Here is a 12,534-nt window from a genome sequence, read left to right as displayed (position 1 = left end):
GTTGTACTAGTGGTTTTAGGTGGCTGAGTTGGAGTTGTTTCTGTTGTGGTAGAAGGTGTAGTGGTTGTACTCGTGGTTTTGGGTGGTTGAGTTGTAGTTGTCTTAGTTGTGGAAGTAGGTTTAGTGGTTGAAGTAGTAGTTTTAGGTGGCTGAGTTGCAGTTGTCTCAGTAGTGGTAGAAGTTGTAGTAGTGGAAGGTGTGGGACACGAACAGCATTTGAATTTAATCTCATAATCAAAACACTCTTGCCGAAGTCCTTGTTGTTTGTTGTTGCATATGAGACCCACATCTGTGTTGCAGGTAACGGCTTGTCCCAACTGTGAAATGGACAGACCTGGGTAAAGAAGAGCTCTACACTGGACTTCGTCTGGAGCTGAGCAAATGTGATAACCAGCAGAGATTATTTTCTGGATGGACTCATCTTCTCCACCGTCAGGGCCTGCTGTGGGCTTGCCGAGATTGATCCATTCTGACCAAACACATGTCATATCATGTCCACCAGGGCAAGGTGCAGTTGTAGGTGGATGAGATGTAGTTGTTTCAGTTGTGGTAGATGGTGTAGTGGTTGTACTAGTGGTTTTAGGTGGCTGAGTTGGAGTTGTTTCTGTTGTGGTAGAAGGTGTAGTGGTTGTACTCGTGGTTTTGGGTGGTTGAGTTGTAGTTGTCTTAGTTGTGGAAGTAGGTTTAGTGGTTGAAGTAGGAGTTTTAGGTGGCTGAGTTGCAGTTGTCTCAGTAGTGGTAGAAGTTGTAGTAGTTGTAGTAGTGGAAGGTGTGGGACATGAACAGCATTTGAATTTAATCTCATAATCAAAACACTCTTGCCGAAGTCCTTGTTGTTTGTTGTTGCATATGAGACCCACGTCTTTGTTGCAAGTAACGGCTTGTCCCAGCTGTGAAATGGACAGACCTGGGTAAAGAAGAGCTCTACACTGGACTTCGTCTGGAGCTGAGCAAATGTGATAGCCAGCAGAGATTATTTTCTGGATGGACTCATCTTCTCCACCGTCAGGGCCTGCTGTGGGCTTGCCAAGATTGATCCATTCTGACCAAACACATGTCATATCATGTCCACCAGGGCAAGGTGCAGTTGTAGGTGGATGAGATGTAGTTGTTGTTTCAGTTGTGGTAGATGGTGTAGTGGTTGTACTAGTGGTTTTAGGTGGCTGAGTTGGAGTTGTTTCTGTTGTGGTAGAAGGTGTAGTGGTTGTACTCGTGGTTTTGGGTGGTTGAGTTGTAGTTGTCTTAGTTGTGGAAGTAGGTTTAGTGGTTGAAGTAGTAGTTTTAGGTGGCTGAGTTGCAGTTGTCTCAGTAGTGGTAGAAGTTGTAGTAGTTGTAGTAGTGGAAGGTGTGGGACACGAACAGCATTTGAATTTAATCTCATAATCAAAACACTCTTGCCGAAGTCCTTGTTGTTTGTTGTTGCATATGAGACCCACATCTTTGTTGCAGGTAACGGCTTGTCCCAACTGTGAAATGGACAGACCTGGGTAAAGAAGAGCTCTACACTGGACTTCGTCTGGAGCTGAGCAAATGTGATAACCAGCAGAGATTATTTTCTGGATGGACTCATCTTCTCCACCGTCAGGGCCTGCTGTGGGCTTGCCGAGATTGATCCATTCTGACCAAACACATGTCATATCATGTCCACCAGGGCAAGGTGCAGTTGTAGGTGGATGAGATGTAGTTGTTTCAGTTGTGGTAGATGGTGTAGTGGTTGTACTAGTGGTTTTAGGTGGCTGAGTTGGAGTTGTTTCTGTTGTGGTAGAAGGTGTAGTGGTTGTACTCGTGGTTTTGGGTGGTTGAGTTGTAGTTGTCTTAGTTGTGGAAGTAGGTTTAGTGGTTGAAGTAGGAGTTTTAGGTGGCTGAGTTGCAGTTGTCTCAGTAGTGGTAGAAGTTGTTGTAGTTGTAGTAGTGGAAGGTGTGGGACATGAACAGCATTTGAATTTAATCTCATAATCAAAACACTCTTGCCGAAGTCCTTGTTGTTTGTTGTTGCATATGAGACCCACGTCTTTGTTGCAAGTAACGGCTTGTCCCAGCTGTGAAATGGACAGACCTGGGTAAAGAAGAGCTCTACACTGGACTTCGTCTGGAGCTGAGCAAATGTGATAACCAGCAGAGATTATTTTCTGGATGGACTCATCTTCTCCACCGTCAGGGCCTGCTGTGGGCTTGCCAAGATTAATCCATTCTGACCAAACACATGTCATATCATGTCCACCAGGGCAAGGTGCAGTTGTAGGTGGATGAGATGTAGTTGTTTCAGTTGTGGTAGATGGTGTAGTGGTTGTACTAGTGGTTTTAGGTGGCTGAGTTGGAGTTGTTTCTGTTGTGGTAGAAGGTGTAGTGGTTGTACTCGTGGTTTTGGGTGGTTGAGTTGTAGTTGTCTTAGTTGTGGAAGTAGGTTTAGTGGTTGAAGTAGTAGTTTTAGGTGGCTGAGTTGCAGTTGTCTCAGTAGTGGTAGAAGTTGTAGTAGTGGAAGGTGTGGGACACGAACAGCATTTGAATTTAATCTCATAATCAAAACACTCTTGCCGAAGTCCTTGTTGTTTGTTGTTGCATATGAGACCCACATCTTTGTTGCAGGTAACGGCTTGTCCCAACTGTGAAATGGACAGACCTGGGTAAAGAAGAGCTCTACACTGGACTTCGTCTGGAGCTGAGCAAATGTGATAACCAGCAGAGATTATTTTCTGGATGGACTCATCTTCTCCACCGTCAGGGCCTGCTGTGGGCTTGCCGAGATTGATCCATTCTGACCAAACACATGTCATATCATGTCCACCAGGGCAAGGTGCAGTTGTAGGTGGATGAGATGTAGTTGTTTCAGTTGTGGTAGATGGTGTAGTGGTTGTACTAGTGGTTTTAGGTGGCTGAGTTGGAGTTGTTTCTGTTGTGGTAGAAGGTGTAGTGGTTGTACTCGTGGTTTTGGGTGGTTGAGTTGTAGTTGTCTTAGTTGTGGAAGTAGGTTTAGTGGTTGAAGTAGGAGTTTTAGGTGGCTGAGTTGCAGTTGTCTCAGTAGTGGTAGAAGTTGTTGTAGTTGTAGTAGTGGAAGGTGTGGGACATGAACAGCATTTGAATTTAATCTCATAATCAAAACACTCTTGCCGAAGTCCTTGTTGTTTGTTGTTGCATATGAGACCCACGTCTTTGTTGCAAGTAACGGCTTGTCCCAGCTGTGAAATGGACAGACCTGGGTAAAGAAGAGCTCTACACTGGACTTCGTCTGGAGCTGAGCAAATGTGATAACCAGCAGAGATTATTTTCTGGATGGACTCATCTTCTCCACCGTCAGGGCCTGCTGTGGGCTTGCCAAGATTAATCCATTCTGACCAAACACATGTCATATCATGTCCACCAGGGCAAGGTGCAGTTGTAGGTGGATGAGATGTAGTTGTTGTTTCAGTTGTGGTAGATGGTGTAGTGGTTGTACTAGTGGTTTTAGGTGGCTGAGTTGGAGTTGTTTCTGTTGTGGTAGAAGGTGTAGTGGTTGTACTCGTGGTTTTGGGTGGTTGAGTTGTAGTTGTCTTAGGTGTGGAAGTAGGTTTAGTGGTTGAAGTAGTAGTTTTAGGTGGCTGAGTTGCAGTTGTCTCAGTAGTGGTAGAAGTTGTAGTAGTTGTAGTAGTGGAAGGTGTGGGACATGAACAGCATTTGAATTTAATCTCATAATCAAAACACTCTTGCCGAAGTCCTTGTTGTTTGTTGTTGCATATGAGACCCACGTCTTTGTTGCAAGCAACGGCTTGTCCCAGCTGTGAAATGGACAGACCTGGGTAAAGAAGAGCTCTACACTGGACTTCGTCTGGAGCTGAGCAAATGTGATAGCCAGCAGAGATTATTTTCTGGATGGACTCATCTTCTCCACCGTCAGGGCCTGCTGTGGGCTTGCCAAGATTGATCCATTCTGACCAAACACATGTCATATCATGTCCACCAGGGCAAGGTGCAGTTGTAGGTGGATGAGATGTAGTTGTTGTTTCAGTTGTGGTAGATGGTGTAGTGGTTGTACTAGTGGTTTTAGGTGGCTGAGTTGGAGTTGTTTCTGTTGTGGTAGAAGGTGTAGTGGTTGTACTCGTGGTTTTGGGTGGTTGAGTTGTAGTTGTCTTAGTTGTGGAAGTAGGTTTAGTGGTTGAAGTAGTAGTTTTAGGTGGCTGAGTTGCAGTTGTCTCAGTAGTGGTAGAAGTTGTAGTAGTGGAAGGTGTGGGACACGAACAGCATTTGAATTTAATCTCATAATCAAAACACTCTTGCCGAAGTCCTTGTTGTTTGTTGTTGCATATGAGACCCACGTCTTTGTTGCAAGTAACGGCTTGTCCCAACTGTGAAATGGACAGACCTGGGTAAAGAAGAGCTCTACACTGGACTTCGTCTGGAGCTGAGCAAATGTGATAACCAGCAGAGATTATTTTCTGGATGGACTCATCTTCTCCACCGTCAGGGCCTGCTGTGGGCTTGCCGAGATTGATCCATTCTGACCAAACACATGTCATATCATGTCCACCAGGGCAAGGTGCAGTTGTAGGTGGATGAGATGTAGTTGTTTCAGTTGTGGTAGATGGTGTAGTGGTTGTACTAGTGGTTTTAGGTGGCTGAGTTGGAGTTGTTTCTGTTGTGGTAGAAGGTGTAGTGGTTGTACTCGTGGTTTTGGGTGGTTGAGTTGTAGTTGTCTTAGTTGTGGAAGTAGGTTTAGTGGTTGAAGTAGTAGTTTTAGGTGGCTGAGTTGCAGTTGTCTCAGTAGTGGTAGAAGTTGTAGTAGTGGAAGGTGTGGGACACGAACAGCATTTGAATTTAATCTCATAATCAAAACACTCTTGCCGAAGTCCTTGTTGTTTGTTGTTGCATATGAGACCCACATCTGTGTTGCAGGTAACGGCTTGTCCCAACTGTGAAATGGACAGACCTGGGTAAAGAAGAGCTCTACACTGGACTTCGTCTGGAGCTGAGCAAATGTGATAACCAGCAGAGATTATTTTCTGGATGGACTCATCTTCTCCACCGTCAGGGCCTGCTGTGGGCTTGCCGAGATTGATCCATTCTGACCAAACACATGTCATATCATGTCCACCAGGGCAAGGTGCAGTTGTAGGTGGATGAGATGTAGTTGTTTCAGTTGTGGTAGATGGTGTAGTGGTTGTACTAGTGGTTTTAGGTGGCTGAGTTGGAGTTGTTTCTGTTGTGGTAGAAGGTGTAGTGGTTGTACTCGTGGTTTTGGGTGGTTGAGTTGTAGTTGTCTTAGTTGTGGAAGTAGGTTTAGTGGTTGAAGTAGGAGTTTTAGGTGGCTGAGTTGCAGTTGTCTCAGTAGTGGTAGAAGTTGTTGTAGTTGTAGTAGTGGAAGGTGTGGGACATGAACAGCATTTGAATTTAATCTCATAATCAAAACACTCTTGCCGAAGTCCTTGTTGTTTGTTGTTGCATATGAGACCCACGTCTTTGTTGCAAGTAACGGCTTGTCCCAGCTGTGAAATGGACAGACCTGGGTAAAGAAGAGCTCTACACTGGACTTCGTCTGGAGCTGAGCAAATGTGATAACCAGCAGAGATTATTTTCTGGATGGACTCATCTTCTCCACCGTCAGGGCCTGCTGTGGGCTTGCCAAGATTGATCCATTCTGACCAAACACATGTCATATCATGTCCACCAGGGCAAGGTGCAGTTGTAGGTGGATGAGATGTAGTTGTTGTTTCAGTTGTGGTAGATGGTGTAGTGGTTGTACTAGTGGTTTTAGGTGGCTGAGTTGGAGTTGTTTCTGTTGTGGTAGAAGGTGTAGTGGTTGTACTCGTGGTTTTGGGTGGTTGAGTTGTAGTTGTCTTAGGTGTGGAAGTAGGTTTAGTGGTTGAAGTAGTAGTTTTAGGTGGCTGAGTTGCAGTTGTCTCAGTAGTGGTAGAAGTTGTAGTAGTTGTAGTAGTGGAAGGTGTGGGACATGAACAGCATTTGAATTTAATCTCATAATCAAAACACTCTTGCCGAAGTCCTTGTTGTTTGTTGTTGCATATGAGACCCACGTCTTTGTTGCAAGTAACGGCTTGTCCCAGCTGTGAAATGGACAGACCTGGGTAAAGAAGAGCTCTACACTGGACTTCGTCTGGAGCTGAGCAAATGTGATAACCAGCAGAGATTATTTTCTGGATGGACTCATCTTCTCCACCGTCAGGGCCTGCTGTGGGCTTGCCAAGATTGATCCATTCTGACCAAACACATGTCATATCATGTCCACCAGGGCAAGGTGCAGTTGTAGGTGGATGAGATGTAGTTGTTGTTTCAGTTGTGGTAGATGGTGTAGTGGTTGTACTAGTGGTTTTAGGTGGCTGAGTTGGAGTTGTTTCTGTTGTGGTAGAAGGTGTAGTGGTTGTACTCGTGGTTTTGGGTGGTTGAGTTGTAGTTGTCTTAGTTGTGGAAGTAGGTTTAGTGGTTGAAGTAGTAGTTTTAGGTGGCTGAGTTGCAGTTGTCTCAGTAGTGGTAGAAGTTGTAGTAGTTGTAGTAGTGGAAGGTGTGGGACACGAACAGCATTTGAATTTAATCTCATAATCAAAACACTCTTGCCGAAGTCCTTGTTGTTTGTTGTTGCATATGAGACCCACGTCTTTGTTGCAAGTAACGGCTTGTCCCAACTGTGAAATGGACAGACCTGGGTAAAGAAGAGCTCTACACTGGACTTCGTCTGGAGCTGAGCAAATGTGATAACCAGCAGAGATTATTTTCTGGATGGACTCATCTTCTCCACCGTCAGGGCCTGCTGTGGGCTTGCCGAGATTGATCCATTCTGACCAAACACATGTCATATCATGTCCACCAGGGCAAGGTGCAGTTGTAGGTGGATGAGATGTAGTTGTTTCAGTTGTGGTAGATGGTGTAGTGGTTGTACTAGTGGTTTTAGGTGGCTGAGTTGGAGTTGTTTCTGTTGTGGTAGAAGGTGTAGTGGTTGTACTCGTGGTTTTGGGTGGTTGAGTTGTAGTTGTCTTAGTTGTGGAAGTAGGTTTAGTGGTTGAAGTAGTAGTTTTAGGTGGCTGAGTTGCAGTTGTCTCAGTAGTGGTAGAAGTTGTAGTAGTGGAAGGTGTGGGACACGAACAGCATTTGAATTTAATCTCATAATCAAAACACTCTTGCCGAAGTCCTTGTTGTTTGTTGTTGCATATGAGACCCACATCTTTGTTGCAGGTAACGGCTTGTCCCAACTGTGAAATGGACAGACCTGGGTAAAGAAGAGCTCTACACTGGACTTCGTCTGGAGCTGAGCAAATGTGATAACCAGCAGAGATTATTTTCTGGATGGACTCATCTTCTCCACCGTCAGGGCCTGCTGTGGGCTTGCCGAGATTGATCCATTCTGACCAAACACATGTCATATCATGTCCACCAGGGCAAGGTGCAGTTGTAGGTGGATGAGATGTAGTTGTTTCAGTTGTGGTAGATGGTGTAGTGGTTGTACTAGTGGTTTTAGGTGGCTGAGTTGGAGTTGTTTCTGTTGTGGTAGAAGGTGTAGTGGTTGTACTCGTGGTTTTGGGTGGTTGAGTTGTAGTTGTCTTAGTTGTGGAAGTAGGTTTAGTGGTTGAAGTAGGAGTTTTAGGTGGCTGAGTTGCAGTTGTCTCAGTAGTGGTAGAAGTTGTTGTAGTTGTAGTAGTGGAAAGTGTGGGACATGAACAGCATTTGAATTTAATCTCATAATCAAAACACTCTTGCCGAAGTCCTTGTTGTTTGTTGTTGCATATGAGACCCACGTCTTTGTTGCAAGTAACGGCTTGTCCCAGCTGTGAAATGGACAGACCTGGGTAAAGAAGAGCTCTACACTGGACTTCGTCTGGAGCTGAGCAAATGTGATAACCAGCAGAGATTATTTTCTGGATGGACTCATCTTCTCCACCGTCAGGGCCTGCTGTGGGCTTGCCAAGATTGATCCATTCTGACCAAACACATGTCATATCATGTCCACCAGGGCAAGGTGCAGTTGTAGGTGGATGAGATGTAGTTGTTGTTTCAGTTGTGGTAGATGGTGTAGTGGTTGTACTAGTGGTTTTAGGTGGCTGAGTTGGAGTTGTTTCTGTTGTGGTAGAAGGTGTAGTGGTTGTACTCGTGGTTTTGGGTGGTTGAGTTGTAGTTGTCTTAGGTGTGGAAGTAGGTTTAGTGGTTGAAGTAATAGTTTTAGGTGGCTGAGTTGCAGTTGTCTCAGTAGTGGTAGAAGTTGTAGTAGTTGTAGTAGTGGAAGGTGTGGGACATGAACAGCATTTGAATTTAATCTCATAATCAAAACACTCTTGCCGAAGTCCTTGTTGTTTGTTGTTGCATATGAGACCCACGTCTTTGTTGCAAGTAACGGCTTGTCCCAGCTGTGAAATGGACAGACCTGGGTAAAGAAGAGCTCTACACTGGACTTCGTCTGGAGCTGAGCAAATGTGATAACCAGCAGAGATTATTTTCTGGATGGACTCATCTTCTCCACCGTCAGGGCCTGCTGTGGGCTTGCCAAGATTGATCCATTCTGACCAAACACATGTCATATCATGTCCACCAGGGCAAGGTGCAGTTGTAGGTGGATGAGATGTAGTTGTTGTTTCAGTTGTGGTAGATGGTGTAGTGGTCGTACTAGTGGTTTTAGGTGGCTGAGTTGGAGTTGTTTCTGTTGTGGTAGAAGGTGTAGTGGTTGTACTCGTGGTTTTGGGTGGTTGAGTTGTAGTTGTCTTAGTTGTGGAAGTAGGTTTAGTGGTTGAAGTAGGAGTTTTAGGTGGCTGAGTTGCAGTTGTCTCAGTAGTGGTAGAAGTTGTTGTAGTTGTAGTCGTGGAAGGTGTGGGACACGAACAGCATTTGAATTTAATCTCATAATCAAAACACTCTTGCCGAAGTCCTTGTTGTTTGTTGTTGCATATGAGACCCACATCTTTGTTGCAAGTAACGGCTTGTCCCAACTGTGAAATGGACAGACCTGGGTAAAGAAGAGCTCTACACTGGACTTCGTCTGGAGCTGAGCAAATGTGATAACCAGCAGAGATTATTTTCTGGATGGACTCATCTTCTCCACCGTCAGGGCCTGCTGTGGGCTTGCCGAGATTGATCCATTCTGACCAAACACATGTCATATCATGTCCACCAGGGCAAGGTGCAGTTGTAGGTGGATGAGATGTAGTTGTTGTTTCAGTTGTGGTAGATGGTGTAGTGGTTGTACTAGTGGTTTTAGGTGGCTGAGTTGGAGTTGTTTCTGTTGTGGTAGAAGGTGTAGTGGTTGTACTCGTGGTTTTGGGTGGTTGAGTTGTAGTTGTCTTAGTTGTGGAAGTAGGTTTAGTAGTTGAAGTAGTAGTTTTAGGTGGCTGAGTTGCAGTTGTCTCAGTAGTGGTAGAAGTTGTAGTAGTTGTAGTAGTGGAAGGTGTGGGACACGAACAGCATTTGAATTTAATCTCATAATCAAAACACTCTTGTTGAAGTCCTTGTTGTTTGTTGTTGCATATGAGACCCATGTCTTTGTTGCAAGTAACGGCTTGTCCCAGCTGTGAAATGGGCAGACCTGGGTAAAGAAGAGCTCTACACTGGACTTCCTCTGGAGCTGAGCAAATGTGATAACCAGCAGAGATTATTTTCTGGATGGACTCATCTTCTCCACCATCAGGGCCTGCTGTGGGCTTGCCAAGATTGATCCATTCTGACCAAACACATGTCATATCATGTCCACCCGGGCAAGGTGCGCTTGTAGGTGGCTGAGATGTAGTTGTTGTTTCAGTTGTGGTTGAAGGTTTAGTGGTTGAAGTAGTAGTTTTAGGTGGCTGAGTTGCAGTTGTCTCAGTAGTGGTAGAAGTTGTTGTAGTTGTGGTTGTAGTAGTGGAAGGTGTGGGACACGAACAGCATTTGAATTTAATCTCATAATCAAAACACTCTTGTTGAAGTCCTTGTTGTTTGTTGTTGCATATGAGACCCACGTCTTTGTTGCAAGTAACAGTTTGTCCCAGATGTGAAATGGACAGACCTGGGTAAAGAAGAGCTCTACACTGGACTTCCTCTGGAGCTGAGCAAATGTGATAACCAGCAGAGATTATTTTCTGGATGGACTCATCTTCTCCACCGTCAGGGCCTGCTGTGGGCTTGCCGAGATTGATCCATTCTGACCAAACACATGTCATATCATGTCCACCAGGGCAAGGTGCAGTTGTAGGTGTTTGTGATGTAGTAGTTGTTTCGGTTGTGGTAGAAGGCGTGGTGGTCGTACTAGTAGTTTTAGGTGGCTGAGTTGCAGTTGTCTCAGTAGTGGTAGAAGTTGTTGTAGTTGTAGTAGTGGAAGGTGTGGGACACGAACAGCATTTGAATTTAATCTCATAATCAAAACACTCTTGTTGAAGTCCTTGTTGTTTGTTGTTGCATATAAGACCCACGTCTTTGTTGCAAGTAACAGTTTGTCCCATGTCTGAAATGGGCAGACCTGGGTAAAGAACAGCTCTACACTGGACTTCCTCTGGAGCTGAGCAAATGTGATAACCAGCAGAGATTATTTTCTGGATGGACTCATCTTCTCCACCGTCAGGGCCTGCTGTGGGCTTGCCAAGATTGATCCATTCTGACCAAACACATGTCATATCATGTCCACCCGGGCAAGGTGCGCTTGTAGGTGGCTGAGATGTAGTTGTTGTTTCAGTTGTGGTTGAAGGTTTAGTGGTTGAAGTAGTAGTTTTAGGTGGCTGAGTTGCAGTTGTCTCAGTAGTGGTAGAGGTTGTTGTAGTTGTAGTAGTGGAAGGTGTGGGACACGAACAGCATTTGAATTTAATTTCATAATCAAAACACTCTTGTTGAAGTCCTTGTTGTTTGTTGTTGCATATAAGACCCACGTCTTTGTTGCAAGTAACAGTTTGTCCCATGTCTGAAATGGGCAGACCTGGGTAAAGAACAGCTCTACACTGGACTTCCTCTGGAGCTGAGCAAATGTGATAACCAGCAGAGATTATTTTCTGGATGGACTCATCTTCTCCACCGTCAGGGCCTGCTGTGGGCTTGCCAAGATTGATCCATTCTGACCAAACACATGTCATATCACGTCCACCAGGGCAAGGTGCAGTTGTAGGTGTTTGTGATGTAGTAGTTGTTTCGGTTGTGGTAGAAGGTGTGGTGGTCGTACTAGTAGTTTTAGGTGGCTGAGTTGCAGTTGTCTCAGTAGTGGTAGAAGTTGTTGTAGTTGTAGTAGTGGAAGGTGTGGGACACGAACAGCATTTGAATTTAATCTCATAATCAAAACACTCTTGTTGAAGTCCTTGTTGTTTGTTGTTGCATATAAGACCCACGTCTTTGTTGCAAGTAACAGTTTGTCCCATGTCTGAAATGGGCAGTCCTGGGTAAAGAACAGCTCTACACTGGACTTCATCTGGAGCTGAGCAAATGTGATAACCAGCAGAGATTATTTTCTGGATGGACTCATCTTCTCCACCATCAGGACCTTGTGTGGGCTTGCCAAGATTGATCCATTCTGACCAAGCACATGTCATATCATGTCCACCAGGGCAAGGTACTTTTGTAGGTGGCATAGATGTAGTTGTCGTTTCAGTTGTGGTAGAAGGTGTAATGGTTGTACTAGTGGTTTTAGGTTTCTGAGTTGGAGTTTTTTCTGTTGTGGTAGAAGGTGTAGTGGTTGTACTAGTGGTTTTAGGTGGCTGAGTTGGAATTGTCATAGTTGTTGTTGAAGGTTTAGTGGTTGAAGTAGTAGATTTAGGTGGCTCAGTTTTAGTTGTAGTTTCAGTCGTGGTAGAAGGCGTTGTAGTAGATGGTTTAGTTGGCACAGTCGTGAAAGTAGTGCTTGTAGGACTTGGTGTTGTGGTGCACTGTACTGTTTTGCAGCACTTTACCTTTATTTCATAATCTAAACATATTGGTGGATATTGTAAGCTGTTCTTACACAGGAATCCAACTTGGGTATTACACGTTACTGTTTGTCCCAATTCTTTTAGAGGAACCCCTGGATAATGCACAGCCTGACACTCCACTGCCACTGGATTCTCACAGATGTCATATCCTTTTTCGATAATGCGTTTGATGGTTTCATTGTCCCCACCTCCAGGACCATATTCAGGGTAGTCTACACTTATCCATTTTGACCAGGAACACAATGTTTCCTGACAAGGTGTTGTGCTTACATGTGTAGTTTTAGGTGTCACTGGTGGTTTTGTGGTTGTGCTTGGAGGTGTTGGCGATGGAGTAGGCTTTGTTGGGCATGCAGTATAGTCACAACACAGAACTCTGACTTGGTAGTTAAAGCACAAGGCCAGAGGCCCTGCCTGGTCTTCATTTCTGCATGTCAGCCCCTTAGCTTGATCACATTCCACCACTTGTCCCACACTGTCAATGGTGACGTTGGGGAATTTCTCCGCTCTGCATTGGATCTTGCTTGGCTTTTCACATATCTTGTGCCCTGCTGCTCTAATGTGTTCGTAAGTTTCATTGTCTCCTCCTGGAGTTCCCAATGTGGGAAAACTGGTATCATACCATGGTGACCATTCACAAGGACTACATGTGACTGTAACTGGCTCTGTGGACACACATAATACATTGTGGTAAATCTTACATTACACTGCT

General features: G+C 44.9%; 1 protein-coding gene across 1 annotated transcript in view; it reads right to left on the bottom strand.

The window, feature by feature from the left end:
• LOC121181958 (mucin-5AC-like) overlaps positions 1-12,534 on the bottom strand; it is a 35,479-nt gene that overhangs the window by 11,697 nt on the left and 11,248 nt on the right. The gene's annotated exons all lie outside the window — the stretch shown is intronic.

Source organism: Toxotes jaculatrix, chromosome 1 (genome assembly GCF_017976425.1).
Source record: "Toxotes jaculatrix isolate fToxJac2 chromosome 1, fToxJac2.pri, whole genome shotgun sequence".
Taxonomy (NCBI): domain Eukaryota; kingdom Metazoa; phylum Chordata; class Actinopteri; family Toxotidae; genus Toxotes; species Toxotes jaculatrix.
This window is presented reverse-complemented; position numbering and strand designations above follow the sequence as displayed.